This window comes from Cervus canadensis, chromosome 24 (assembly GCF_019320065.1).
Source record: "Cervus canadensis isolate Bull #8, Minnesota chromosome 24, ASM1932006v1, whole genome shotgun sequence".
Classification (NCBI taxonomy): domain Eukaryota; kingdom Metazoa; phylum Chordata; class Mammalia; order Artiodactyla; family Cervidae; genus Cervus; species Cervus canadensis.
This window is the reverse complement of record NC_057409.1, coordinates 21101143-21127607: the sequence shown is the minus strand read 5'-3', so window position 1 is coordinate 21127607 and position 26465 is coordinate 21101143. Positions and strand designations below refer to the sequence as shown.

The 26465-nt window shown below is 37.3% G+C and overlaps 1 pseudogene; it reads left to right on the top strand.

Moving 5' to 3' along the window:
• Positions 1 to 13467: 13467 nt before the first annotated feature.
• Positions 13468 to 26061, top strand: LOC122426126 (annotated as a pseudogene).
• Positions 26062 to 26465: the final 404 nt, after the last annotated feature.

Genomic DNA, 26465 nt, shown 5'->3' with positions numbered 1-26465 from the left:
TCTGGTTAGAGGCTTCTCAATCTAGTTTACATCCTGCATTGTAATCTCTCCTGATTCCTGGGCACATACCCAGGAAACAGCTTTGTATTGAAGCTGAGTGAGAAGACTGTGCTGTGCCTCTTTCACTGACTGCCATCTTTTCAAAATCAGTTGGGAAAAAAAGCTCTTAACTCTTCTTTTGTTTCTAATTGTCCATCAGTTCAGTTCAGTTCAGTTCAGTAGCTCAGTTGTGTCTGAGTCTTTGCGACCCCATGAACTGCAGCACGCCAGGCCTCCCTTTCCATCATCAAATCCTGGAGTCCACCCAAACTCATGTCCATTGAGTTGGTGATGCCATCCAACCATCTCTTCCTCTGTCGTCCCCTTCTCCTCTTGCCCTCAATCTTTTCCAACATCAGGGTCTTTTCAAATGAGTCAGCTCTTTGCATCAGGTAGCCAAAGTATTGGAATTTCAGCTTCAACATCAGTGCTTCCAATGAACACCCAGGATTGAATATCTTTAGGATGGACCGGTTGGATCTCCTTGAAGTCCAAGGGACTCTCAAGAGTCTTCTCCAATACCACAGTTCAAAAGCACCAATTCTTCGGCGCTCAGCTTTCTTTATAGTCCAACTCTCACATCCATACATGACCACTGGAAAAACCATAGCCTTGACTAGACAGACCTTTGTTGACAAAGTAATGTCTCTGCTTTTTAATATGCTATCTAGGTTGTTCATAACTTTCCTTCCAAGGAGTAAGTGGCTTTTAATTTCATGGCTGCAATCACCATCTGCAGTGATTTTGGAGCCCCCCAAAAATAAAGTCTGCCATTGTTTCCACTGTTTCTCCGTCTATTTGCCATGAAGTGATGGGACCGGATGCCATGATCTTAGTTTTCTGAATGTTGAGCTTTAAGCCAGCTTTTTCACTCTCCTCTTTCACTTTCATCAAGAGGCTCTTTAGTTTTTCTTTACTTTCTTCCATAAGGGTGGTGTCATCTGCATATCTGAGGTTATTGATATTTCTCCCATAGTTCTGTAGAAGCTTGGCAGGATCAAGTTTGGAAATAAACATGACTAGACTCGAGCCATTCCTCTGAAATCTGCCGGCTATGTGTCTTGGATAAATCACACCTTTATGCCCTTGACAGTTCACTTGTAAGATGATTTTTAAGTAATGATATAGCATATATATATACATATACATATGTATATATATATATATCATGTCTGGCACAAAGTAAGCATCCAATAACATTTACCTATTGCAATGGCAATAACATCACTTTTATTTAATTGCCAACCATAAATAAATCTTCCATATATAAAGCCAGGTGTTCAGTACCCTTTGTCTAAAAATCTCTCTATTGATTTTCCACTTATCCAGATCCACTCCATTTTTACAATCCTTAATCCAACCTTACATTTCCTACAACGAATAGCTATGGCCTTCAAATTAAATGCTTACTTGGTCAAATGCAATTTAGTGATAGCCAAGTGAAAAGTTAAAAAGTACTTAAAAATAGGCTAAGATTAATGCATATATATTAGTTAATTCTAGTGCCATATTTTTCATGTAAATATGGACACAGTTATGGGCTTCCTGTGGTGGCTCAGATGATAAAGAATCCTCCTGCAATTCAGGAGACCTGGGTTGGATGCCTGGGTTGGGAAGGTCCCTGGAGAAGTAAATGGCAACCCACTCCAGTATTCTTGCCTGGGAAGTCCCATGGACAGAGGAGTCTGGCGGGCTATAGTCCATGGTGTTTCAAAGAGTCAGACATGATTGAGAGACCAAACCAAATAGACACAATTACTATGATTGGAAAATAGTTAGGTTGCCTAAGTCAAATTACAACTCCATTGATTATAAGGTGTTTGACATTGGGCAGTTTATCTCACCTCCCCATACCTCAGTTTCATCTCATGGGAAAAAAAAAAGAAGTAAGGCATAATATTTCATAGGGTTGTACTTCTTCCTCTGAGATCAATTTTTCAACTTAACTGAGCACCAGAATCTACAGCACCACCAGTATCCATTTCAAGAATTGTATTGCAAAAAAATATACCAAGACTTGTTACTTCTGGGGCAAGATTAGATTACAGTAGATTCTCACTGAGTATTTTAAGCTTTATCTAATTTGAAGAACACTTACTTAGTATTACTTAATATTTACTGGCCCTGGAGCCAAATGTCTTGTATTCAAACTTGGGCTCTGCCATTCACTATCTTGTAACTCCCAGAGTTTTGTTCAAATGATCAGTGATTTCAGAGGGATATCTATGATGTGCTTCCTCGTGAGATTCTGAGCAACATTTCTGGCACTGTCGTGTACATTACATTTTGCCATTTCTGTTTTGCAGAGTAAAGACTGAATATGTTAAGAAGGGAAGAGTGATGGTAATAGATAAACAGCAACATTAGTCTAACAGTGAGCCAGGAACTTGAACACTTAGATGTATAAAACTGAGCTTTATCTAACTAAGCATGAGTGGCTGCATGCCTAAGCAGAGGTTCTAATCACAAATACCACTTTCATGATAATAAAAATTTCAAAGAATTTAATGAAAATAAATCGAATCTGTTATTCTGAATAGCGTTATGATCATATGGATTAAAATAATACATTTTGACTTTATATTGATTTTTTGTGTTAGTCATTCTGTCATGTCTGACTCTTTTTGTGAGCCTGTGGACTGTAGTTCACTAGGCTCCTCTGTCTATGGAGTTTTCCAGGCAAGAATAACTGGAGTGGGTAGCCATTTCCTTCTTCGGGGGATCAAACCTAGGTCTCTTGCATTGCAGGCAGATTCTTTACTATCTGAGCTAACAGGGAAGCCCATATTTATTATTTAACTCAATGCAAATATATTTTGTATTACATTGTGTGTCATGTGATCATTTTCTACTAGATATGGATTTATTAATGTTGTTTCTTGCAGCTATCTATTTTCTCCCAGTTTTATTGAGATAATAAGTGTCATACAGTGCTATAAGTTTAAAGTCTAAAGCATAATGATTTGACTTACATATATCACATACATCATGAGATGATTATCACAATAAGTTTAGTAAACATCCATCTGGATGAAAACAATACTAATATTTAAATTAAAAAATGCTTCTGTAAAATCAACTCATCTCTTCAACTTTTATTGACTACACACCATTGCATGACCATTTTCAGTCATAACAACAACCCTAGAAAAGTACTGTTAGAAACTAAACAGAAAGTAACAGTGAGTTTCTAGGAACTTCATTCAAACTGTTTATTTTCAGCTTTCAGATTGTATTGGATTTTATGTGGCTGAACAACTATAATGATGATAGGTCCACTTTAGAGACTGGAGCTTTAATGACAATAATTGGTCGATCATTTATTTACTTACCCCTTAATATACTCAATTAACATTTTTGGAATGTTTATCATGGCCCAAGCACCATACTATTGTTTCATAGCAAAAAATACTGCCTTTTGTTTGTTTCCACATTAAAATATTTACTGTAAAATTTTGCGTAAGAGAAGTTCCATATATAAAATCAGAATGGGAAATATTAATGTTATCTATTTATTACACAAGAAATACACAAGATAGTAAGAAGGACATCTTGCTATCATGAAGGACAGAAGTTGGGGAAGTTTATAGCATAAAATGAAAAATCCACTTCAGTGTTTACCCACAAATTCATATGCACCTTTCAGAATTTTTGTAGTGTATTTACATATTCTCTCATATTTCCATATATAAAATACATGTTTAGGTATGTATGTGCATATACATATGTACAGTTTTAAAGTCATGTGGGTTTGTTTTAAACATACATCAGTCTGTACTATCATATGGTACATATGATACATATGATGTATGTGTATATATCTACCATATACATATATGTATACACACCATATACATACATGTATATACACATATGCATACATGTATATATATATATTTGGCACATATACCTGTGGTACATATGATATGATACATATGGTACATATATCAAAAAGCATATAATTTTCTTTCTTTATATCTATATTTTGGAGATTTTTTTCCATGTTAGTATATTAGCCATATAAAGTAGTTAGCCACAATTTTTTTTCTTTTAACTGAAGCATGAAAGTCTAGTGTAGGGAGGTATGCTTTACAGTTGACAGCTAAAATTAACCTGTAAGATGTATATTACAATTGCCAATTTAGTAAGTCTGGAGAGGTGAAGAATGATTTCCCCATTTTGAAAAGTAGTAAATGCTGAAGCCTGGATAAGAATTTAAATCCTTGTGTGTCTTATGCTGTTTCTTTTTTCTTAAATCTTATTCAATATCTCATTTGTAAGAGTTAGAAAGAGATAAACATCATGATTTTTGTATGTATAAAATGAGATAAAATGAAAGTTGATCAGTCATGTCCAACTCTTTGTGACCCCATGGACAAATTCTCCAGGCCAGAATACTGATGTGGGTAGCTGTTCTCTTCTCCAGGAGATCTTCCCAACCCAGGGGTTGAACCCAGGTCTCCCACATTGTAGGTGGATTCTTTACCAGCTGAACCACTAGGGAAGCCCATAAAATGGGATGGTCTAGGTCAAAAGGAGCAATATTACTTAGATAAGAATGCTGAACCTTTGGGTGCAAAGTTTTTAAAAAGACTAGCTTTTTCTCCAGCTATTTTTATTTTACTTTAGGCATTTTCTGAATTTATTACATAGCAATAATACAGAACTGTGACAAAGGTTCTTGGGAAGAGGATGGATGGGGTACAGATTAAATAAGAGGGGACAAAATTTAATGGCTTTTGCCTATTTGGGGTCTTCCAAAAGTAGTTGTGGGAAACAAAGGAGACTCGGATTCAATCCCTGGGTCAGGAAGATCCTTTGGAGAAGGGAATGGCAACCCCACTCCAGTATTCTTGCCTGGGAAATCCCATGGACAGAGGAGGCTGGTGGGTTACAGTCCAAAGGGTTGCAAAGTCAGAGATGCCTGAAGTGACTTAGCACACACACATGCAAAAGTAGTTGCTAAGATAAATATTTGGATCCAGGTGGTTTATACTGGAGGATAATTCTACAACTCACTAGAGAGGTAGTGGGGAGAGTGAGACCAGGAAAAATAAACCCAATACCAAGGGCAACAATGGCTTCTGGGTAACCATGAGTACTAACTAATGTAGAAACTGCTTCAGATATGTACCACGAAAGAGAGTGGAACTAGGACATTTAGTCACAAAATCCCACCCCTCCATAGTTGGAAATTTTTCCCAAGGGTATTAATTCCCCTGTCCTTTCCGCCACTGGAGGGTTGTTTCTATGCTTGGCTGAATGGCCTTTCAAGATATCAGAAAGCAAAGCAGAAGATCTCTTATCAGAAAGCTGCAAAGTGCAGAGAACTATCCACCATCACTGCACTGAAACCAGTTGGGAAGAAGTGACACAGTTCAGGTCATTATGACTGTTTCTTTCAGTCTCCTTACCCATTCAGCAGTGAAGAGTCAGGCAGGCTTGGTTAGAAATGCAAAGTAAATAGAAAATCGCCGTGGGGATTTTCTATTGCTCCATCAATAAACTCTCTTCTGCTTCCTCCCTCACTGACCATCCTAGACCAACCTCCACACAAGCTTCACTTGCACTTTGCCATCATCAAACATATTTGCACATCAACAAAAATGTTAAAGTGATATTAGTTGATAATTTATATTTTATAAGCACAATTAAATTTTAATCAAACACCTTCAAAGAAAGGATAGATTCATGAAACCAAAGAAATGATGTATTATACAACAGATGGATGGCGAGATCATTATTTGGAGACTGGTTTTTATTCCACCTAATTGTAATGAGAAATAAAAATGAATATATTCAAGGAAATTGTATTCGCTAGATAATTCATTTTTTTCTTTATTCAACACTGATTTATAAAGGGCCTTGTATGTGCCAGGCATAGTTAAAGATGTAACAGGCATTACACAATACAACCTAGACCAAGGCATAGGAGATCACAAAACTCAAGAAAGTTTGGTCTAGAGAATATATATGATTAATACACAATAAATAAATATGTAGACTAATTACTGATTCCCATAAGTGTTATGAAAGAAATCGACAGGGTGAGATTAAGAGTTACCATATTGAGTGGGATAGGTGGAGGGACTTTAGATATGATTGTGAGAAAAGGCCTATTTAAAGATATAGAAGCTGAGTTCCTTAAGGTAGAAATCAGACCACTATGTTGCAAAACTGGGGAAATCAGTCACATAATAGCTTAATGAGTGTTACCCCTGGAGTTGTGTGGTACACAGTCCATAGCTATATATGATAGCTTTGATGGGAAAGAGAAAGATTAGGGAAAGAGCATTCTAGGCCAGACAATGTGAAGTCTCTGAATTGAAAATGATAACTTTAAGCCTAGAGACTAATATGTATAGGAAAAAATGATAGCTTGGATGGGAAAGAGAAAGATTAGGGAAAGAGCATTCTAGGCCAGACAATGTGAAGTCTCTGAATTGAAAATGATAACTTTAAGCCTAGAGACTAATATGTGTAGGAAAAAGTGGGGTGCGGGATGAGATTAAAAGAGAGAAATTAGCCATTTATCTATGCAGAATCTATGCAGAATTGACCTATGCAGGAGAAAGAGGAAATACAGAAAGATGAGAATAGAGGGGGGGAAAAGACAGAAGGAAAAAGAGAGTGAGAAAGAGTAGGAAGGAGAGGAAATAATAAACGAGGAAAAATTTAAACAAATTTAAAATTGTAAAAACAATATAGATAAGTGAAGAGTCGTAATGATGCTTAAAGGATAACATTGAAGACCACAGTGATTTAGAAGGAATTATTAAGACTCAGAAAACAAACATGGTAATACTTGCCAGTATCTCAGGAAAAAAAAAAAAAAAACCCAAACCTAAAGACAGTTACAGGTGTAATGACATATAACCTAGGAGGAATGACTAATATAGAAATAGGAAATGTGAATTCTGCTTTCCTGATATTTTAAAACCAAGTTTGTCCAGTAAAGTTTATGGAGACAAGTTGGATAGACGGTCTTATAGTTTCCTATGTCCTGTGTTACATCTTATTTTCTATATTTAAACTTTAGTAACGCAGGTGGTGCTAGTGGTAAAGAACCCCCCTGCCAATACAGGAGACATAACAGATGTGAGTTTGACCCAGGGGTCAGGAAGATTCACTGGAGGAGAGCAGGGCAACCCACTCCAGTATTCTTGCCTGGAATATCCCATGGAGAGAGGAGCCTCGTGGGCTGCAGTCCATGGGGTCGCAGAGAGTCAGACACAACTGAAGCGACTTAGCACACAAACCATGCAACGGATTCTTATGTTGACTTGGTTTCAAATATGTTTGAAAGAAGAAAAGCTGAAGCAGTTACACACCTTGATAGGCACACCCAAGTTTTGCTCTGCTATCCACATTATCTGTAGGATTGTCATTCTTTTTGTCTTTCTACTCTGTATTCAAAATGTACAGCACCAGTTATTTCAGTTCAGTTCAGTCAATCAGTCGTGTCTGACTCTTTGCAACCCCATGAACCAGAGCATGCCAGGCCTTCCTGTCCATCACCAACTCCTGGAGTCCAACCAAACCCATGTCCATTGAGTCAGTGATGCCATCCAACCATCTCATCCTCTGTGGTCCCCTTTTGCTCCTGCCCTCAATCTTTCCCAGCATCAGGGTCTTTTCAAATGAGTCAGCTCTTTGCATCAGGTGGCCAAAGGATTTGAGTTTCAGCTTCAACATCAGCCCTTTCAATGAACACCCAGGATTGATCTCCTTTAGGATGGACTGGTTGGATCTCCTTGGAGTCCAAGGGACTCTCAAGAGTCTTCTCCAACACCACAGTTCAAAAGCATCAATTCTTCGGCGCTCAGCTTTCTTTATAGTCCAACTCTCACATCCATACGTGACCACTGGTTTGGTTTAATGGACAAAATACTAGATAGAGGTAACACCCACCACTAATGTGTGCATGAGACCATAGCATTATGAAAACTGATCATGGTGATCCTTGTTGAGCTTGACAGTGCTTCTGTCAGTTAAAAAAAATTTTAATATCAAGATCTATATCAAGAGTCTAGAATGTGAAGAATTGCAATATATAACCAATGGTTGACTAACCCCATGTGTTGAACATGTATGCCATCTGAGCAGACAGAATGGTTAGTGTGTCTCCATGCGTTGTGCATATTTGGTGCTCATGGTCAGTGCTAGCAACCTAATTCTGTTTTTTGGAGGAGTGCTGCATGGAGTGAAAAAGAAAAAGCACTTTGGTGTTAAATTCTATTATTGTTTGGCCCCACCACAAAATAAAGTCCCAAATTCTAGAGACTCACATAGCCATAATATTATAACGTGGTTTTATTTTCATTCATCCCATTCAATCATTTATTCAACAAATAAATCATTTATTCAACAAATAAACGGAAAGCATGTGCATTTGTCATGCACATGCTTTGTATCTGGCACTGTGAGAGTAAATGCAGAAGAAATGGAATTCTCTAAGATTGGGCTTCCCTGATAGCTCAGTCAGTAAAGAATCCACCTGCAATGCAGGAGACCCCCATTGGATTCCCGAGTTGGGAAGATCCGCTGGCAAAGGGAAAGGATACCCACTCCAGTAATCTTGTGCTTCCCTTGTGGCTCAGCTGATAAAGAATTCACTTACAATGTGGGAGACCTGGGTTTGGGCCCTGGGTTGGGAAGATCCCCAGGAGAAGGGAAAGGCTACCCACTCCAGTATTCTGGCCTGGAGAATTCCATAAACCACTTGTTTAGTCCATGGGGTCGCAAAGAGTCGGACACGACTGAGCAACTTTCACTTAAGGTCATCTCTGAGTAATGTGGTTTTCCATCACATCCACTTGTTCCACAGACTGCCTCATAGTCCTTTCAAATCTTTAAAAAGTTTCAGAGTCCTAGGGAGCCTGTGAGACAGTTAGGTGGAATTTCTTACTCTTCATAATATCTGGAAGTAAAATGTGCAAAAACCCATGAGATCACGTTGCCCATGAAGACTGAACACCTGCAGGAAGATAGTGTGAGTCTTTACTTTGTGAGCAAGAGAAATTTAAATCCTGAATAGTAGAAATGTTCTTGGCAAGGTGCTTTGGCTCGGTTACTCAGTTGTGTCTGACTCTTTGTGATTCCATGAACTGTAGCCCACCAGGCTCCTCTGTCCATGGGATTTTCCAGGCAAGAATACTGGAGTGGGTTGCCATGACCTTCAGGGATGGTGTTTTGGGTCTTAAGATAACTTTGATTTGTTAACTGTCTGATATAAGCTTCCTAGTTTGAAATACTGGTCTTTGAACAAAAATCATTTCTATGATATATCTTGGTAAAATCATGGGTAATCTGGTCCTTTGTTTTCACATGTAAAATGTAGTTCTCCAGCTAGAAATAAGCTGTGTGGAGATGTTGCTTTATCCAATGTACCAACGTCAGAATTCTATCTGATATCAGATTTGAACCTTCCTGTACAGACACTGATATACCCATAAGTGTAGCGAAACCTATACACTTATTAATTTTATAAATTTGCATATATACAAACTATGATATCATCATATATGATTATAAAGATAATTATTGAAAAATACATGTCTATATATCTGTCTATTGTTCAGTTGCTAAGTCATGTCTGACTCTTTGCGACCCAATGGACTGCAGCACACCAGGCTTCCCTGTCCTTCACTGTCTCCCAGAGTTTGCTCAAACTCATGTCCATTGAGTGGGTGATGCTATCCAACCGTCTCATCCTCTGTCACCCCCTTCTCCTTGTCTGTCTAAACATACATATAAACCTATTTAAACACACAAACACACACACACACAGTGAGATTTAGGTTTCTAGCCACATCAGTGCATTGGGTGATGAGTCAATGACTCTTTTCTGTTTCTTTGTTTTTTGGGTTTTTTTTTTAGTTTCAGTTTCTGACTCCTTCACATAATGACTTCTTCCCATATTTGTGTAAGGTCTAATCTTTAAAATAGGCTCATTACTCCTATAATACACAGGATGTCTGGGCTTCCATGTTAAATCCTTAGCGATGAGTATTTAGGGCATATAAAGAGACGATAGCCTTTATTTTTAAATGAATCACTATGACCATTGTTTGGAGGGTGGGTAAGAAAGGGATAGCACTGGAATCTGGAAGATCATTTAGAAGGCTATTGCAGAGAGATGGAGGGAAGTAGACAAGTTCAATATGTATTTTGGAGGTAGACTTGATAGGACTTGATTAAAATGTGAAAATGCTTTTTAAATTCCATATACACTTTAGATGATGAATCTCTTAAAAAGTAGAAAATTCTCATAATATTGACCAATAATGAGCTGAGTGGTAGTTTCTTCTTAACTGGAACAGGTGACCTTAGGTTGCTCAGAGTGCTGGCCCGTTATCTTATACATTTCACATTTTATTCCTTGACAGTGTATGTCAGGTTGCTATGTGTCAGCCCTTTATGAAATGTTTAATACACAATAGCCTTTTACCTACAATGTTGCTATTATTTTTAAGAAATTTCATGGAAGAATGAAAAGAACATTGGGCTTTGAGCCAAAATCACTGAGCACAATTAATGTAGAACTAATTACCCCAGTCACACTGGACCTTTCAGAATCTTCTAATCTGTAACAATGAGGATAAAAACATCTGTTCAGTCTCCCCGGCAGAGCTGTTGTGAGTATCTAATGGGGGCAGTAACTCTGGTCTCTGGCTCTAATGCTGTGTTGAACATGTGTCTCATTTTGTTTCACCTCCTATTTTAATTTCTCAAGTAGTTTATATGTTGCTCTTCTCCACAAGGTCCTTAAGTCCTTGAGGTCTAGTAATGTGCTTGATTCATCTTTGCATCTCCCCCAGCTTGAGCACAGTGACACTAAGTGAAAAGTGAAGTTTATTGAGCAATGTATATGAGATATTTTATAAGTTGTCAATGGATCTCAACATATAAAATTACAGCAAATTGATGAGTCATTGTACTCTGATTCTCTACTGGACACCTGAGTGCTACAGGTACGTCAGCTTTCAACTTGAATCTACAGACAGGTACCAGCTGCAGTAATTAGTTTACATCGTTGGTGAAATTCAAGAAATTTAACTCAAAGTGGCTTAAGCTCTAAAGGACTGAGAAGGTCACAGGTAGGAAACAAGAGATGTGTGGCTGGCTTAAGGTATTCTTTGTTCTCTGGCTCTTGTGGCTTGACTCTCCTATCACTTCTTTTACCTTGAATTGGATTGCCTGATCATGGAACGATGTTTGTAAAATTCTGTAGAAGTTTTAGGCTTTACATCTGTTCACTGGTCTCTCTAGGAGAGGGGTGATATTCATAAGTGGTGATGCTGAGTTTTGGGGTATGATATTTTGTTTTATTTTATATATATTTATTGGGCTTCCCAGGTGGTGCTAGTGGTAAAGAACCCACCTGCCAATGCAGTAGATGTAAGAGATGTGGGTTCAATCGCTGGGTCAGGAAAATCCCCTGGAGAAGAAAATGGCAATGTACTCTAGTATTCCTGCCTAGAGAAGCCCATGGACATAGGAGCCTGGCGGGCTACAGTCCAACCAGGTTGCAAAGAGTCAGATACAACTGAAGCAACTTAGCGCGCGCACACACACACACACACACACACATTTGCTGTCAGTCAGTCAATGTAATGACACTTTATAGTCACTGAGATAAATAAAAAGTCCCTCTCTTATTGACAAAAGGGCCCCACTGGTTAAGACTAACGAGGATTCTTTCCTAAAGCTGATATTGAATCAAACACTGATACACATTGAAAGAACAGTGGAATTGCTGCCAGAGATTCAATATCTGTTTTGGACTTAATGTCCCTCACCCCAAATTAATATGTTGAACTCCTAATCCCCAAAGTGATCGTATTCGGAGGTGGAATTTTTGAGAGGTAAGTAGGTTTAGATGAACTAATGATGATGAAGCCCCATGATGGGATAATTTTCCTTACTAGAAGAAGAAATAACAGAGTCTTCTCATTCTCTGCCTTCCTTTCTTTACCATGTGAGAATACAATGAGTAAAGAAGACGCCAAGAAGAGAGGTTTCCTAGGAACCTCAAGCCAAGAAGAGAGGTTGCCTTAGAACCTGACCATGTGGGGTCCAAACCACTGGGCTTCCTTGTCAGCAGAACTGTGAGAGATGCATTTCTGTTTTTAAGCCATCTGCATGCTGAGTCACTCAGTTGTGTCCCAGTCTTTGCAACCCCGTGGATGATAGCCCACCAAGCTCCTCTTTTCATGGCATTGACCTGGCAAGAATACTGGTGACGGTTGTCATTTCCTACTCCAGGGGATCTTCCCGACCCTGGGATTGAACCCATATCTCCTACATCTTCTGCATTGGCAGGAGGATTCTTTACCACTGGGCCACCTGGGAAGCCCTTTCAAGTCATTAGTCTATGGAATTTTGCTATGGAACGGATCCCTGACTAAGAAAACATCCAATATATACTCAAACAGCCTGGAATTGCAGGAAGACTGGTGGCCTCTCACATTATTCAGAATTATAACATAGAGACCAGGAAATATAATATTTATTATCTTTCTTATTACATTATGAATAAAAATAGAAACCATTTACTGCCATTATGTTAGGTGCTTTATCACACCTTATCTCATGTAATATGCCCAAGAACCCTGAAATGAATATTAATATCCCCTTACAGCTGAGCAAATGGAGGCTCAGAGTTGTCTTAGTAAATTACCAATTATCGTAACTGGTAAGGGGCTATACCAATATTAAATGCCATATACTAGATGTTTATTGGCAACCATTTTGGTAAAAGGCCAAATAGCAAACATTTTATACTCAGTGAATGATACAGTCTCTGTTACAACTACTCTGTCACAAAAGCAGCCATATACAATATGTAAACAAATGGCTGTGTGGCTGTGTTCCAATAAAACTTTATTTTCAGCTACTACAATTTGAATTTCATAAATTTTTTACAGGTCATTAAATAGCTTTCTTATCTTGATTCCTTTTAACATAAAATGCAAACATAAAAACCAGCCTACTTCTTGAGTGTGGTCTAGAGGCTGACACAGTGAGATCTTGGCAGTTGTCTTGACCATTGGGTCAACCCATCCACCTGGATTCAACGCTTTAGTGATCATAAGAGCATGCCCTGTGGATAATGGACTTTGTAAAGGATCCTAAATCTTACTAGTGATGTCACCTCTTTGTTGTGCTACCAGTGGTGTGCATTCGTTAAGTTTTCTGTAAGCCTAGTATTAACTTATTTCTTTTGCTAGTCTATGCCTTTCATTAAACATTAAACATTGAATTGGACAAACATTAAAACATTGAATTGGAGGAGCAAGTGTTTGATGTCTCTTCTCTTTCCCTCTGTTAAGAAATATCCCCCACCATGCCACTGAAGGCAATCAGGAGCCAACACCTGTCATTTAGCACCAGCTGAACTTGCTCATCAATGCTACATCCTGGACCATGTTCAGGTCCACCCTGAAGCGGAGGCAAGTAAGCAGCTGCCTGGAGAGAATCAGCACAAACTTGAACAGGTGCCTAGAGGCCTGAATACTTCAAATATTTAAGATGGGAGCCTTGCCCACAAGTAATTTTAAACATACACATTTATCTTTGGTTTTTGTCCTCAGGCCCATTTTGTAAAAGCATATCAGCTTCCTTCTGTAGTTTGCCTCTTCATTTTAAAAACATTTCATGTATTTTTCTTTTTTTTTAATGGTGAGTCATTATACTGTCAAACAGCTCAGTGATTTGTTTTATATATGCCCAGCTTGCTAGGGTATGAATTAATAAAATCCCCAAACTAAGGTATAAGAAAACCAATCTGCTTCATATAAAATCTCTCAGCATAAAATATAAGGTCTATGACAATTTTGTCTATAAGATTTAATTTTAATATAGTTCTGAATTTGAGTTCTAGAAATCAGAGTCATAGGCAAGAAGCAAGAAGCCCACTGGTTGCAGATATGGCCAGACGAAGCCATTGTGAGTATGTGTGAGCAGTGGCTGTACTGGGCCAGTCTATCTTCTGAATACAATTTAAGTTGGAACTTGGTGTCTAAGATAATTGGTAACCACATGTAGAAATTTCCTTCAGCTTCAGCTACCTAAAGTGGGGTCAGCCTCCAAGGCTTGTGACTCTGGTGGTTAGCTCTCATGGTCATCTGACAGGACCAGGCTGTTGGAAAAATGTCATTTAAACACCTTGGTTTGTGAGTCCAGTTACATTTTTTGGTTTATTTTTGCTTTAGTGATTGGTGTTTCTCATTTTAACCATGGCCTTAGTGCTCTTAGTTTAATTCGCACTTCTATCTCAAAGGGAAAAGACATCCATTTGGTACATCAATAATTTAAAGATTTATCAACTGCTTTTGTGCTTTCATTTTGATTCCCATTTGCACAATCTTGATTGTATTTAATATTTCCTAGGAAATGCTACTTTTATTATAGCATGCCTATTGATGAAGATGCATTTGCTAACATGTTGTTGATGAATATTCTATGGATAGTAAGAAAACTGTACATTCACTCTTTCATGAAATTATATTTATTAAATTCTTCCTACATTCCAGGTCCTCTGTGGGCCTGGGGGACACAATGTAGAGTAGATTAGTCACATTAGCACACCCTGATGCTGCTACAAGTCTGATAAGATCAATACAAAATAGGATATATTTTAGAATATAATGTGTTATTGGATAGAACCAATACCAACTCTAGGAGGTTGCTGGGAAGATCTATGCTGGGGAGGTATACATAGGAATGACAGCATCAAAACTGGTATGTGCAGGCTCACAGAAGTCATTGATTCTAGATACTGTTCTCTTTTTTTAACTGAGAAGACTGAAGCTCAGAGAGGTTAAGTGCTCAGGAGGATCTAGCCACCAAATCGTTTGGCCAAGATCTGGAGAGATAACCTCATATACTGCTGATGATGATCGAATGTTCTATCCACAGCACTTAGGTCCAGCCTCCACCACTTGCTTGCTTTGTGATTTTAGGAATGTTGCTTTAAGTTTGTGTACCTAAGTTTCTTTATCTTTAAAATGAGTATATAAAGAGTATCACATTCTTCTGAGTTGCCATAAGGATAAAATTAGCAAACATTAGCCAAGAGCTTGGAACTATGCCTACTATATAGTAGACCCATCAAAGTGTTTAATAAATAAAATAAATCTTAAAGTATGAGTACCTAGTCTGAGCTCCAGAACCGGCTGGCTTGGGCTGACTACTGGTGTACGGCTAGGGACTTCAGGGAAAGGAAAAAACAAACAGCAACAAAAGCTGTCTCCTCTGGTTTGTTAATGTTTGGCATTTCATTTAGAGAGAAGTTTTTATTTTTTTTTCATCCTCCAACTGATGTTTTTAGTTAAAATAGTTGAATTCATATAAACAAGGCTGAGCCTCCTTCCCAGAGGATAAATTAATCAAGGTATCACTGCTGGGAAAAAGTTGAATCATTTAGCATCTTTGAATCAAGAAATAAATAAAGTCATACTTATTTATTTTACCTTAAATATGTTAAAAACAAGTGCAGCATTTCTAACCATTGAGTGTGTGTATTTTTGTGTGCTCAGTTGTGTCTGACTCTTTGTGACCCCCCTGGACTGTAGCCTGCCAGTCACCTGTGTCTGTGGGATTTTCCTGGCAAGAAGACTGGAGCTAGTTGCCATTTCCTTTTGCAGAGGATCTTCTTGACCCAGGTATCGAAACCCATCTCCTTCATTGCAGGAGGATTCTTTACCATCTGAGTCACCAGCGAAGCCCCAGTGATGGTTTTTGATGTATCTATAATTATGTTACACCACAGGGCACAATTACATATTTATCTATAAAAATTCTGTTGAGAAATAGTTTCATTTTATCAACTAAACATGGAAACTGTCAAATATATACCAATTTGATTTACTTAGTTATTTATAACCTCTAATAAAATAGATAAATCAACTTAGCCAGTATCTCTTTAAAGTATAGAAATGCCATTTCTAGATTTTTTTTTTAAAAAAGTGTGTGCTTATCAACACTCCAGAGAACAAATAAATCTTAGGATTGATTCTCCATAAATAAGCTGATTCATATCAGTCCCAAGTGCAATTTAAATCAAGCTATAAAATTGTCTGATCCACAATAAGCAAGTGAAGTTTTATCAAGTGGCATAAAGTATTTAAGAACTGGAAAGATAACTTAGATTGTATACATTTTACTTTATTCTTATGAAGGGTGTAACACTTCATTAAGTTAGAGTAACTTCTCTAAATCCAATTATTTCACATTTTATAACAAATTATTTTCTGAAATCTATGTGCTGGCCTCAATGAAATCATCAGTTTACTGACAATATTTAAAAATATATGGTATATGTTTCTCAGGGAAAAACTGAAGTGTCCAGTTCCACCTTTATAAAGTAATTAACTTCATATTAAATTTCACTGTTTCATCTTTGCTACCTTAGTTTAGTTCTATCTGTGATGGAGAATAATTGCTTACCTTGGCATTGTGGGAACTGAACATGATATTACAAGTAAAGCTCTTGCAAAGTGCTTGGCACATATTAAACACTCAGAAAATTAGGCATTATTATTAATATTAAAATAAAGAATGTATATTAAAACATGTACTCATGCAAAAAGTGAGCCTTTGAGAAATGTGTTTCTTCCTTTCTTGAATTATTTATGGTTTTGGTAAGACACTATTTTCTTGGGCTCCAAAATCACTGTGGATGGTGACTGTAGCCATGAAATTAAAAGACGCTTGCTCCTTGGAAGAAAAGTTATGACCAACCTAGACAGCATATTAAAAAGTAGAGACATTACCTTGTTGACAATGGTCTGTATAGCCAAAGCTATGGTTGTTCCAGTTGTCATGTATGTATGTGAGTATTAGACCATAAAGAAGGCTGAGTGTGGAAGAATTGATGCTTTTGAACTATAGTTCTGGAAAAGATTCTTGAGAGTCCCTTGGACTGCAAGGAGATCAAACCAGTCAATCCTAAAGGAAATCAACCCTGAATATTCTTGAAAGGACTGATCCTGTAGCTGAAACTCTAATACTTGGGCCACCTAATGCAAAGAGCTGACACACTGGAAAAGACCCTGATGCTGGGAAAGACTGGGGGCAGGAGAAGAGGTCAACAGATGATAAGATGATTGGTTGGCATCATCGACTCAATGGTCCTGAGTGTGAACAAACTCAGGGAAATAGTGAAGAACAGAGAAACCTGGCATACTATAGTCCGTGGGGTCACCAAGAGTTGGACATGACTGAGCGACTAAACAACCGAACTGAACTGGAAATGAAAGAAGTTGAAGTTGTCACATTGAGGGAAAATGCCTATCAGCTACATTCGTAGAGGACCAAGAGGATCAAGATTTGGACAAAGAGAGTGTGTGTATTATGGAAAGTGACAGTGGGCTCTCTTCTCCCCTACCTATTTGTACCTTGCATATATTAGATATTCAGTAAATTAAAATAAGATAAACACAAATTGCATTTTAAAAATGGAGCATACTGAAGTAGGGACCCAGTTAGGAATTTAAGTAATGTTATAATCCAACTGGAAACAAGAAATAAAGTACTTAATGTGTATGCAGTTAAAAAATCGTATTTACTAGTCCGATCTTTTAAAAATTGTATAATTATTTTTGGCTGTGCTGGATTTTCACTGTTACACATGGGCTTTCTTTAGTTGCAGTGAGTGGGGCTACTCTCTAGTTGCAATGCACCGGCTTATTGTGGTGGTTCTTCCGTTGCAGAGTACGGGTTATTAGGGAGTTTGAGCTTCAGTAGTACGGCATGTGGGCTCAGTACTTGCAGCTTATGGGTCCAGAGCATGGGCTCAGTTAGCTGTTTACTTGCTTAGTTGCCGTGTGGCAAGGGGAATCTTCCAGGACCAGGGATTGAACCTGTGTCCCCTGAATTAGCAAGCAGCTTCTTTACCACTGGACCACAAGGGAAGTTGTAACGTGATCTTAATAAACTGCAGCAACTCAAAACAATTCAATTATTGAGGGTATGTTTAAAATCGTCAGTATAAAGAATTACACAGATAACCACTGTTCCTATCTCTGATCTTTAACAACCACAGTGGAAATAAGATGAATACATGAGACTTAGTAGCACAAATTCTTTTCTGATTTTTAGTTATTACGTATAGTTTGATCAGAGCATTAAAATAATATGTCAACAGAAAACTGGTTTCAATCTGAAGCCAACTTTTAAAATATATTACTGTTTGCACTTTTTTTTAGTTCCTTTAAAATCTTTTTGTTGTTGTTCAGTCACTAAGTCGTGTCCGACTCTGCAACCCCATGCACTGCTGTACACCAGTCTCCTCTGTCCTCATTAAAATGTTTATCCAAATGTAAATCTCTTTTTAGAAAAACTTAATCATTAAATACCTGCAATTTTGTACTCTTTGTTTTCATTAACTCCATTGCATATATTTTTCATGTTTCTTCAGCATTTACAATTACAATTGTAGTGGCTATCTGATATTTTTTACAATTTAATGTCCTGTAATTTACTAACCTTCTATTAGATATTTATGTTGTTTCCATCTTTTCCAATGGCTGAGTTAATGCTATAATTAATAATTATATGCATATAGTTGTGCTCCTCTTTTGAATTATTTCCTTAGAGTAAATTCTCCGGGGAGATATTACTGGGTCAAAAGGTATAAAGGTTTTTATAGCTTTTCAGACAGGTTGCCAAATTGCTTTCCAAAACGATTTTACTACATCAATTTATAATACCCAGGTGACTCTCCTGATAATAACGCATACATTTCCACTCACTTACTATCCCATACTATCCATTATAGAGTCTTCTTTGAGTAGCCAAGTTGTGGATCAGGTGATATTCTTATTTCATCACTGTTCTCCCAAAGATGATGATGTCTTCTTTTGTTGCTTTAATACCATGAAGAAATTCCTGTTTCCACTTATAGCACCCTGAAGAATCATGTCTAGGATTTCCTTATAAAGAACTGTGGATAATTAAAATTTCTGTCTCAATGAGAGAAATTTTTAAAAGACTGAGCAGAGGGAAGACTAAGATAGAATTAGTGACATAGAATATTTGCTGACCTAACTAGGCTTTCCTGGCCTCCCAGTGATATTAGAATCTAATATTTTATCTTTTCAATAAATTATTAAAATCCCATGATTACTTATGATTTTGTCCAGCCCTCCTAGTTCAAATAGGCATTATTGTTGTAGCCTATCTTCCTCAAACACATTAGGCACAAGGATCATAAGAACCTTCAGTGAAAGATGACCTCAGATTCTGATGCCACGGTGTATAAACCACGTGACCATAGAAAGTAATGTGAGTTCTCTGATCCATGAGTCCTTTATTCTTTAGATGAGGTTGGTATTAGCTCCTACTTTATTCCACTGTGAAGACTGCACAAAATAGCGTAAGAAGAGTGTTCAGTAGAGGACATAAAACACGGCACATTCCCAATAAATATCTCTTTGAATACAGTAGCACTCAGTAAGTATGTTTTCTTTATTAAAACCAGTGCAAATATACCAATAGGCCAATGATAGAATCATTTCATCATAGTACTATTTCAAATATATCAATAGTATTTCTGAAATATTTTTCAGCCATGGCATATTTGAATACTAGTTGAAAGCTATCAATTGTCTCTCAGAAAAATACAAACTATGCATTCTACTTTTCCAAACTTTCTCTGCTGAGTCCATGAATTTCATGTTAAATCTTTGTTCCTATAAATCTAATTTCAAATATGATGAAACTAACCCTCCAATAACTTACATAGCGCATTCAATATTGTATAATTATCTGAAAACATAAAGCAGATCAAGATAATAATACCTGCCATTTTTCCTACAAATGTATGTTTGGAAATGATCAGTGGGAGCTGAGGTTTTTAACTATTGTCTTCTCTAAGATGACAATTTTTTTTTATAAAAACAAAAACAATAAGAAAGTTATTTTTATGAGAACAGAATTTTTAGTCTTATTGATTTCTTCCTTTCTGCCAATGCCAAGACTTACATAGAAATGTTACCTCTTTATATTTTCTAATTCACATTTTCTAGCGCATTATTCATACCTGGCTTGTGTTACAGACCAAGGAGTGTCAGTGTGTTTAGTTGGGTGGAATTGATTTTTGGAATTCTGACTCAGAGGCAAGCCATAAAGAGAAATATTTTCACTGGGGTTTAATTTTTCTTGTGTCTAATTATGTGAAAAGTTCTATATATATATTGATATTTTTAAAACTCAAAGAAAAAATACAACTACCCTTTTAAAATCAGAGAGAGATGTACACAGGTAAATGAAAATGCCTGATCCACAAGTATCTATGAGATGCTACCTAAAGAAATCTTGCCAGACAAGCAAACAAATGGCGCATGCTCAGTTACTCAGTCTGACTCCTTGCAACCCCATGGACTGTAGCCTTCTAAGCTCCTCTGCCCAGAGATTCAACCCAAGTCTCCTATGTCTCCTGCATTGGCAGGCAGATTCTTTACGACTGTACCACCTGGGAAGCTCTAAAGGAGCAGTATATTATTCAGATAAATTTGGAAACCTGCATGTGTAGGGTGGAGAAGGTGGTATGTTAACGTAGATTTTTTAACACAAGTTTTTAAAGGCATAAAAGGAAACCAGAATAATATAATCTCCAACCACATCAGGGAAACCTACAATAACAGTAACAACAAAATGACTTCCATTTACAAGGTTAGATATCCAGTTAGAATATAGAGATTGTAAGAGACCCTCTGACAGATAAGGATAAGAAGCTTATGGAAGCTTCCTGATGGGAGATACTGACTGTGGGGGAAACTGGGTCTTGTTTTGATGGGTGGGTGGGGCCATGTTCAGTAAATCTTTAATCCAGTTTTTGGTTGATGACTGGGGCTGTGTTCCCTCCCTGTTGTTTGACCTGAGACCAAACTATGGTGTAGGTAATGAACATAATATAGTCAAAGCTATGGTTTTTCCAGTAGTCGTGTATGGATGTGAGAGTTGGATCAAAAAGAAGGAGATCCAGACAGTCAATCCTAAAGGAAATCAGTCCTGAATATTCTCTGCAAGGACTGATGCTGAAGCTGAAATTCCAATACTTCGGCCACCTGATATGAAGATCCTACTCATTGGAAAAGACTCTGATGTTGGGAAAGATTGGGGGCAGAAGGAGAAGGGGACAACAGAGGATGAGATGGTTGGATGTTATCACCGACTGGATGGACATGACTTTGAGCAGTTCCGGGAGTTAGTGATGGATGGGGAAGCCCGGTGTGCTGCAGTCCATGGGGAAGCAGTCAGACATGACTGAGTGACTGAACTGAACTGAACTGAATGGAGAGGGAGGAGGAAGAAACTCTAGAAGATAAACAAAAAACACTCTATTAAAAATATATGTATGATTTGACCACATCTGTACATTCCTATAGGTATAATGGCAGAAATGTAAAAATAAATTTTAGTAATTTCAAAAGCAGAATACAACAAATTTTAGTAATTTCAAGCTGAAATTTTGGGATCCAGATTTCAGAAATCCCTACTGCATGAAGATTTAAAGATCTGAAATATTGTGAGAAAGGATAGACTAAAGATGGGGCTTGGAAGATACTCAAGAAACCCATGCCCACCCTCACGGAGGTTCTTTGTTGTTGTTGTTTAGTTTCTAAGTCATGTTTGACTCTGCCACACTATGGACTTTAGCCCACCAGGATCCAGTATTTGGAGCCTGTCTATGGGCTTTCCCAGGCAAGGATACAGGAGTGGGTTGCCATTCCATTCTTCAAGGAATCCTCCCGAGCCAGGGGTTGAACTTGCGCCTCCTGCATTGGCAGGCAGGTTCTTTATCACTAAGCTACCAAGGAAGCCCAGTGAGGAAGTCTTTACCATTTGCTTAAATTGCAAGTTAAGAGAATTCACTCGTTTAGTATAATATGAATGCATAAATGTAATAGTCACCCATCATTCCAGTACAAATTAGCATTGAGAATGATGAATAACTTTTTAACATACTTTCTTTACAATGAACATAATCAAATAGTTAGAGAGCTCCAATAATTTTGACTATATAATTTCCTATTTGTTTTCTTGTTTGTTTAGTTATCCAGAAAATCAGGACACAAGGCTTAATTATTTTTTTTTTTATTCTGAGCTTTATAAACACAAAAACTAAACCTCATCTAGTCCTAAAAGAAGCAGAACTAGGTGGAGGATAGGGGGGCGATGGTTTGTACTTGACACAAAACAAATATTTTAATTGTATCTAATCAGAAACTGGTTTTGTTTTTAGTCCCAGTGTCACATCCAGCTGTCTGCACAGGGGGATCTGTGCAGAGGTACAATAGATTTTCTCTATTAGTCATTCAGGCTGTTTTGTTCATGTCACAGTGACCTTGCAGAGAACACAGTGTCCTTAGAAACTTTACAATCATGTTCTAGGTGAACCTCATAAAGTACATTAAGTCTATAATTCTGCCCTGTGTAAAAGACTGTGAGTTTACTAAAAGATATTTTAAAAAGGTTTTTTGTTGTTGTTGTTATCTAGATTAAAGCACATGTTAGGATTTGGTAACTCTTGCTTTTATCAACGTCACTAGATTTATAGTATAAGTAACTTACTACAAATAAATAGAGACAGTTCAGTATTTTTTGATAGTCCTTTTAATTTTAGGCAGAAAGACAATATGGAGAAGTAAATAGGGTTGACAAGCAAGAGCCTTCATTTCCAGGTCTAATTGAGCCAAGCAGTGTTGACTTGTTTCTAAAAAATTAAGAATATCATTTTTCATAAGGAGCTTCACGTTCAGTCTTACCATTCAACAGAATTGTTATGAACAAGGTTATTGTCTTTATCTTATTAAAGCTAAATATATTGAGTTAGATAAACATTTTGTTTCACGTTTTGGATGCTATCTGGTAATAGATTAATAAACAAACCACATTCTTGTTTTTAAGACATTTGCAGACTCAAGTAGAATGAAAAGTGAGAGGCACCCTAATTTGGCTAGTATGAGGAAGCTTGTAAGCATAGTAAGTCCAAAATATCATAATTTTGGTTCGATGATTTATACGCTTTCATATTAGTAGCTCCCAGTTTGATTATGGCCACACAATGGTCTAATTAAATACTTAAAATTTATGCCTTGGGCCCACTTATGAGGTTTTTGAGAGAATAAAACTAATAAATCCACAGAAGTGATGCAAGATTGAGATCATGTTTTTATTCCAAATTTTACACCTTAAGCAGAATCACATTAAGTTCTAGTATATTTTTTAAAAAATTAAACAGTTTTCTTGGACATGGAACTTTGACTAGAAATTCATACTGTTCACCTTGGAACAGTGCTTGCCACTTTAGAGTCTAATTTTTTGCACACGTTATGAAAATGGATCATTCAACCCAAGCCAACATTCTGACCAGACATACTTCTCTTCAATGCTCTAAAATTAGATGATGAAGGATAAAGGTAATTAAACATTTCCACAAATTGTAGGCAAATAGCGCAAAATAAGCTATGACTTCTTGATAAAAGATTATGGATTTTAGATTTCCTTAGCAAGCTGCTCCTGGAACTATTTAAGTTGATAATTTGGGATATATTTAGTCTATTTTGTTTCACCTTAAAAAAAAAAAAATTCCATACTCATGGTATGAGTTTAAAGGTTTAAAGGGCAAAATTCCAACATGAATTATTTTAGATTTTCATACCTGTTTCCCCTAATATTGTTAGATTACCAGTCTCTATCTGAATACGTTAGTTAGATAAAATATCTAACTAATATTTTAATAAAATATCTAAAATTTATGAGGGTCTTAATATGTGTTGGGAATCCTATTAAACTTTTTGTCTGACTCCCTGGTGGTTCAGCGATAAAGAATCCACCTGCAATGCAGGACATCCGTTCAATTCTTGGGTCAGGAAGATCCCCTGGTGAAGGAAATGGCACCCCACTTCAGTATTCTTGCCTGGAGAATCCCATGGACAGAGGAGTTACAGTCCTTAGGGTTGCAAAAGTGTTGGAAACAACTTCGCAACTAAAATAACAACAAATGCTTTATTTTATGTAAGTCCCATAGCACAATATTTTGTGTGCATTTATATTAATTAAAAGAAAGCTGATTGCCAAAAAAGAGAGGCCCCATAATTCTATTCCTATTATTAAAAAGTCTATTTTGCCCATTCATAAATTCTAATTAATCATAGTTTGGTGCAGGGAATTGTGAGATACCAAAACCCATAGACGCTTAGGGTTAGGGTTTGTCCGACTCTTTGAGACCCCATGGACTGTAGCCCGCCAGACTCCTCTGTCCATGGAATTCTCCAGGCAAGAATACTGGAGTGGGTTGCCATACCCTTCTCCCCGGAATCTTCCCGACCCAGGAATCAAACCTGGGCCCCTTGCCTGGCAGGCAGATTCTTTACCACTGAGCTACCTGGGAAACCAATTTATAATGCCCAGTACAGTGTAAATTCTATGTAAATAGCTACTGGTGTACAGAAAATTCAAGTTTTGCTTTTTGGATATTCTAGAATTTTTTTTTTTTCCAAATATGTTTGATTCAGTGTTGGTTGAACTTGAGGAATGCATGAATACAAAGAGTTGATGGTCTTCTCTTCACTGACAGTCTGAATCTTCATCTAAGTAACTCAGGAATGAAGAAAAAAATATGGATGAAATTTATTCTCAGAAGTGGAGACCTGAAGAGATTATCCACTAATTTCTGCTACCTGGATCTTGAGCGAGGTCGAAGTTCTTTTCCTCTCTGAGACCTAATGAATTTTTAGCTATTTCATGGATTCTATAATTTTTCCAATAAGCTCCATTTTTGGAATAATTTAGCTAGAGCTTCTACTGAGTTCAATTTTTAAAAGTACATAAAAATATAGTATGCATCACCAAGGTATTTTTATTACATCTTTAGCCGTAAAATGTGTGGAAATTAAACTGTTAAGATTTTGAAGTCAATTTGATCACCCAGAAAATAAAGAGAGCTGAAGCTATTCTTGTATCAAAAAGCAAACAAGTTGGCTTTTTTTGTGCCTAGAGCAATGAGGCTTGTAGTCCCACTCACCTGAAGCATGTATCAGTTTCAAAAGGCTAGAAGCTGGGCAGATCGACCAGTGTCTTTGCTCCTCCTCCTTTGACTGATTCCCACAAACAGAGAATATCTCTTACTCTGCAATTTCCTAACGAGCACCAATATTCCCTGGCTGGAGATGAACTAAAGAAGATCTACTGCAGCTGTTTATTAAGATTGATGGCAAGGTCTAAACAGATATAACCTACCTTGCTAGATTGATGGACATTATCAATATTGGACTGGAGAGAATTTTGGTCTATTTGACACCACCAAGGGTTACTTTGTTGTTCGTTGTCATGAAGACCCAGCTAATTGGAAAAGACCCTGATTCTGGGAAAGATTGACAGCAAGAAGAGAAGGGGGTGACAGAGGATGAGATGGTTGGATGGCATCACCGATTCAATGGACAATCAGTTTGAGCAAACTCTGGGAGATAGTGAAGAACAGGGAAGTCTGATATGCTATAGTCCATAGTGTTGCAAAGAACAGGACATGACTTAATGACTGCACAACAACAACACATCACCAAGGGTTACTTTGCTGTTCATTTTCACAGACCTAAGTAAGCCAAGTATAAGTTGTGCAATATGAGGAAGAACTCTACTGGCTCAAACAGGATCCCACATCTGGTGACTCATGATGTTCACATCATCTGATACCCTGATCCCCTCAGCAAGATCAATGAAACCATTCAAATTGATTTGGAAACTGGAAAGATGATAGATTTCATCATCTGACACTGGGTAAAGTGACTGGAGGTGTTAACTTGGGAAGAATTGGTGTGGCCAAGAATATTGGTTCTTTTGGTACGGTTCAAAGACGCCAATGTCAGCAGCTTTGTTACCCAGCTATCCAACATTTTTGTTATTTACAGAGACAACACACCATGGATTTTTCTTCCCCAAGGAAAAGATATTCACCTCCCTATTGCCAAAGAGAACAACAGGAAACTGATTGCTAAGCAGAGCAGTAGGTGAAATTATCTCGAGGTGATAAAATCTGTGGAGTCTTTGTACTTAATTAACGACAATACTGCATCACATAGTTAGTTGTTAAAGTACGTCCAATTAGTGTAACATCTAACTCTTGCTCAAAGTGACTCTTTCATCAGCCTTAGTGACCCAGTTGCTAGAGACAGAGATAGAGATAGGTAGAAGAAGTGTGTCCAATCAATGAGTTATTGGCCATCACTTGCTATATATCTATCATCTGTATAATAAACTTAACTTTTTCTGATGGTGAAATTAACTCTAAAATTCATTGAAATTTCAAAGTCTTAAACTTACACCACTGATCTATGGTGTTGAGTAGCTTTAGCACATTACTGTGTTTCCTTAAGGGCACTAATGATATGTTTGTGAGGCAATCCTCAATGTCACCA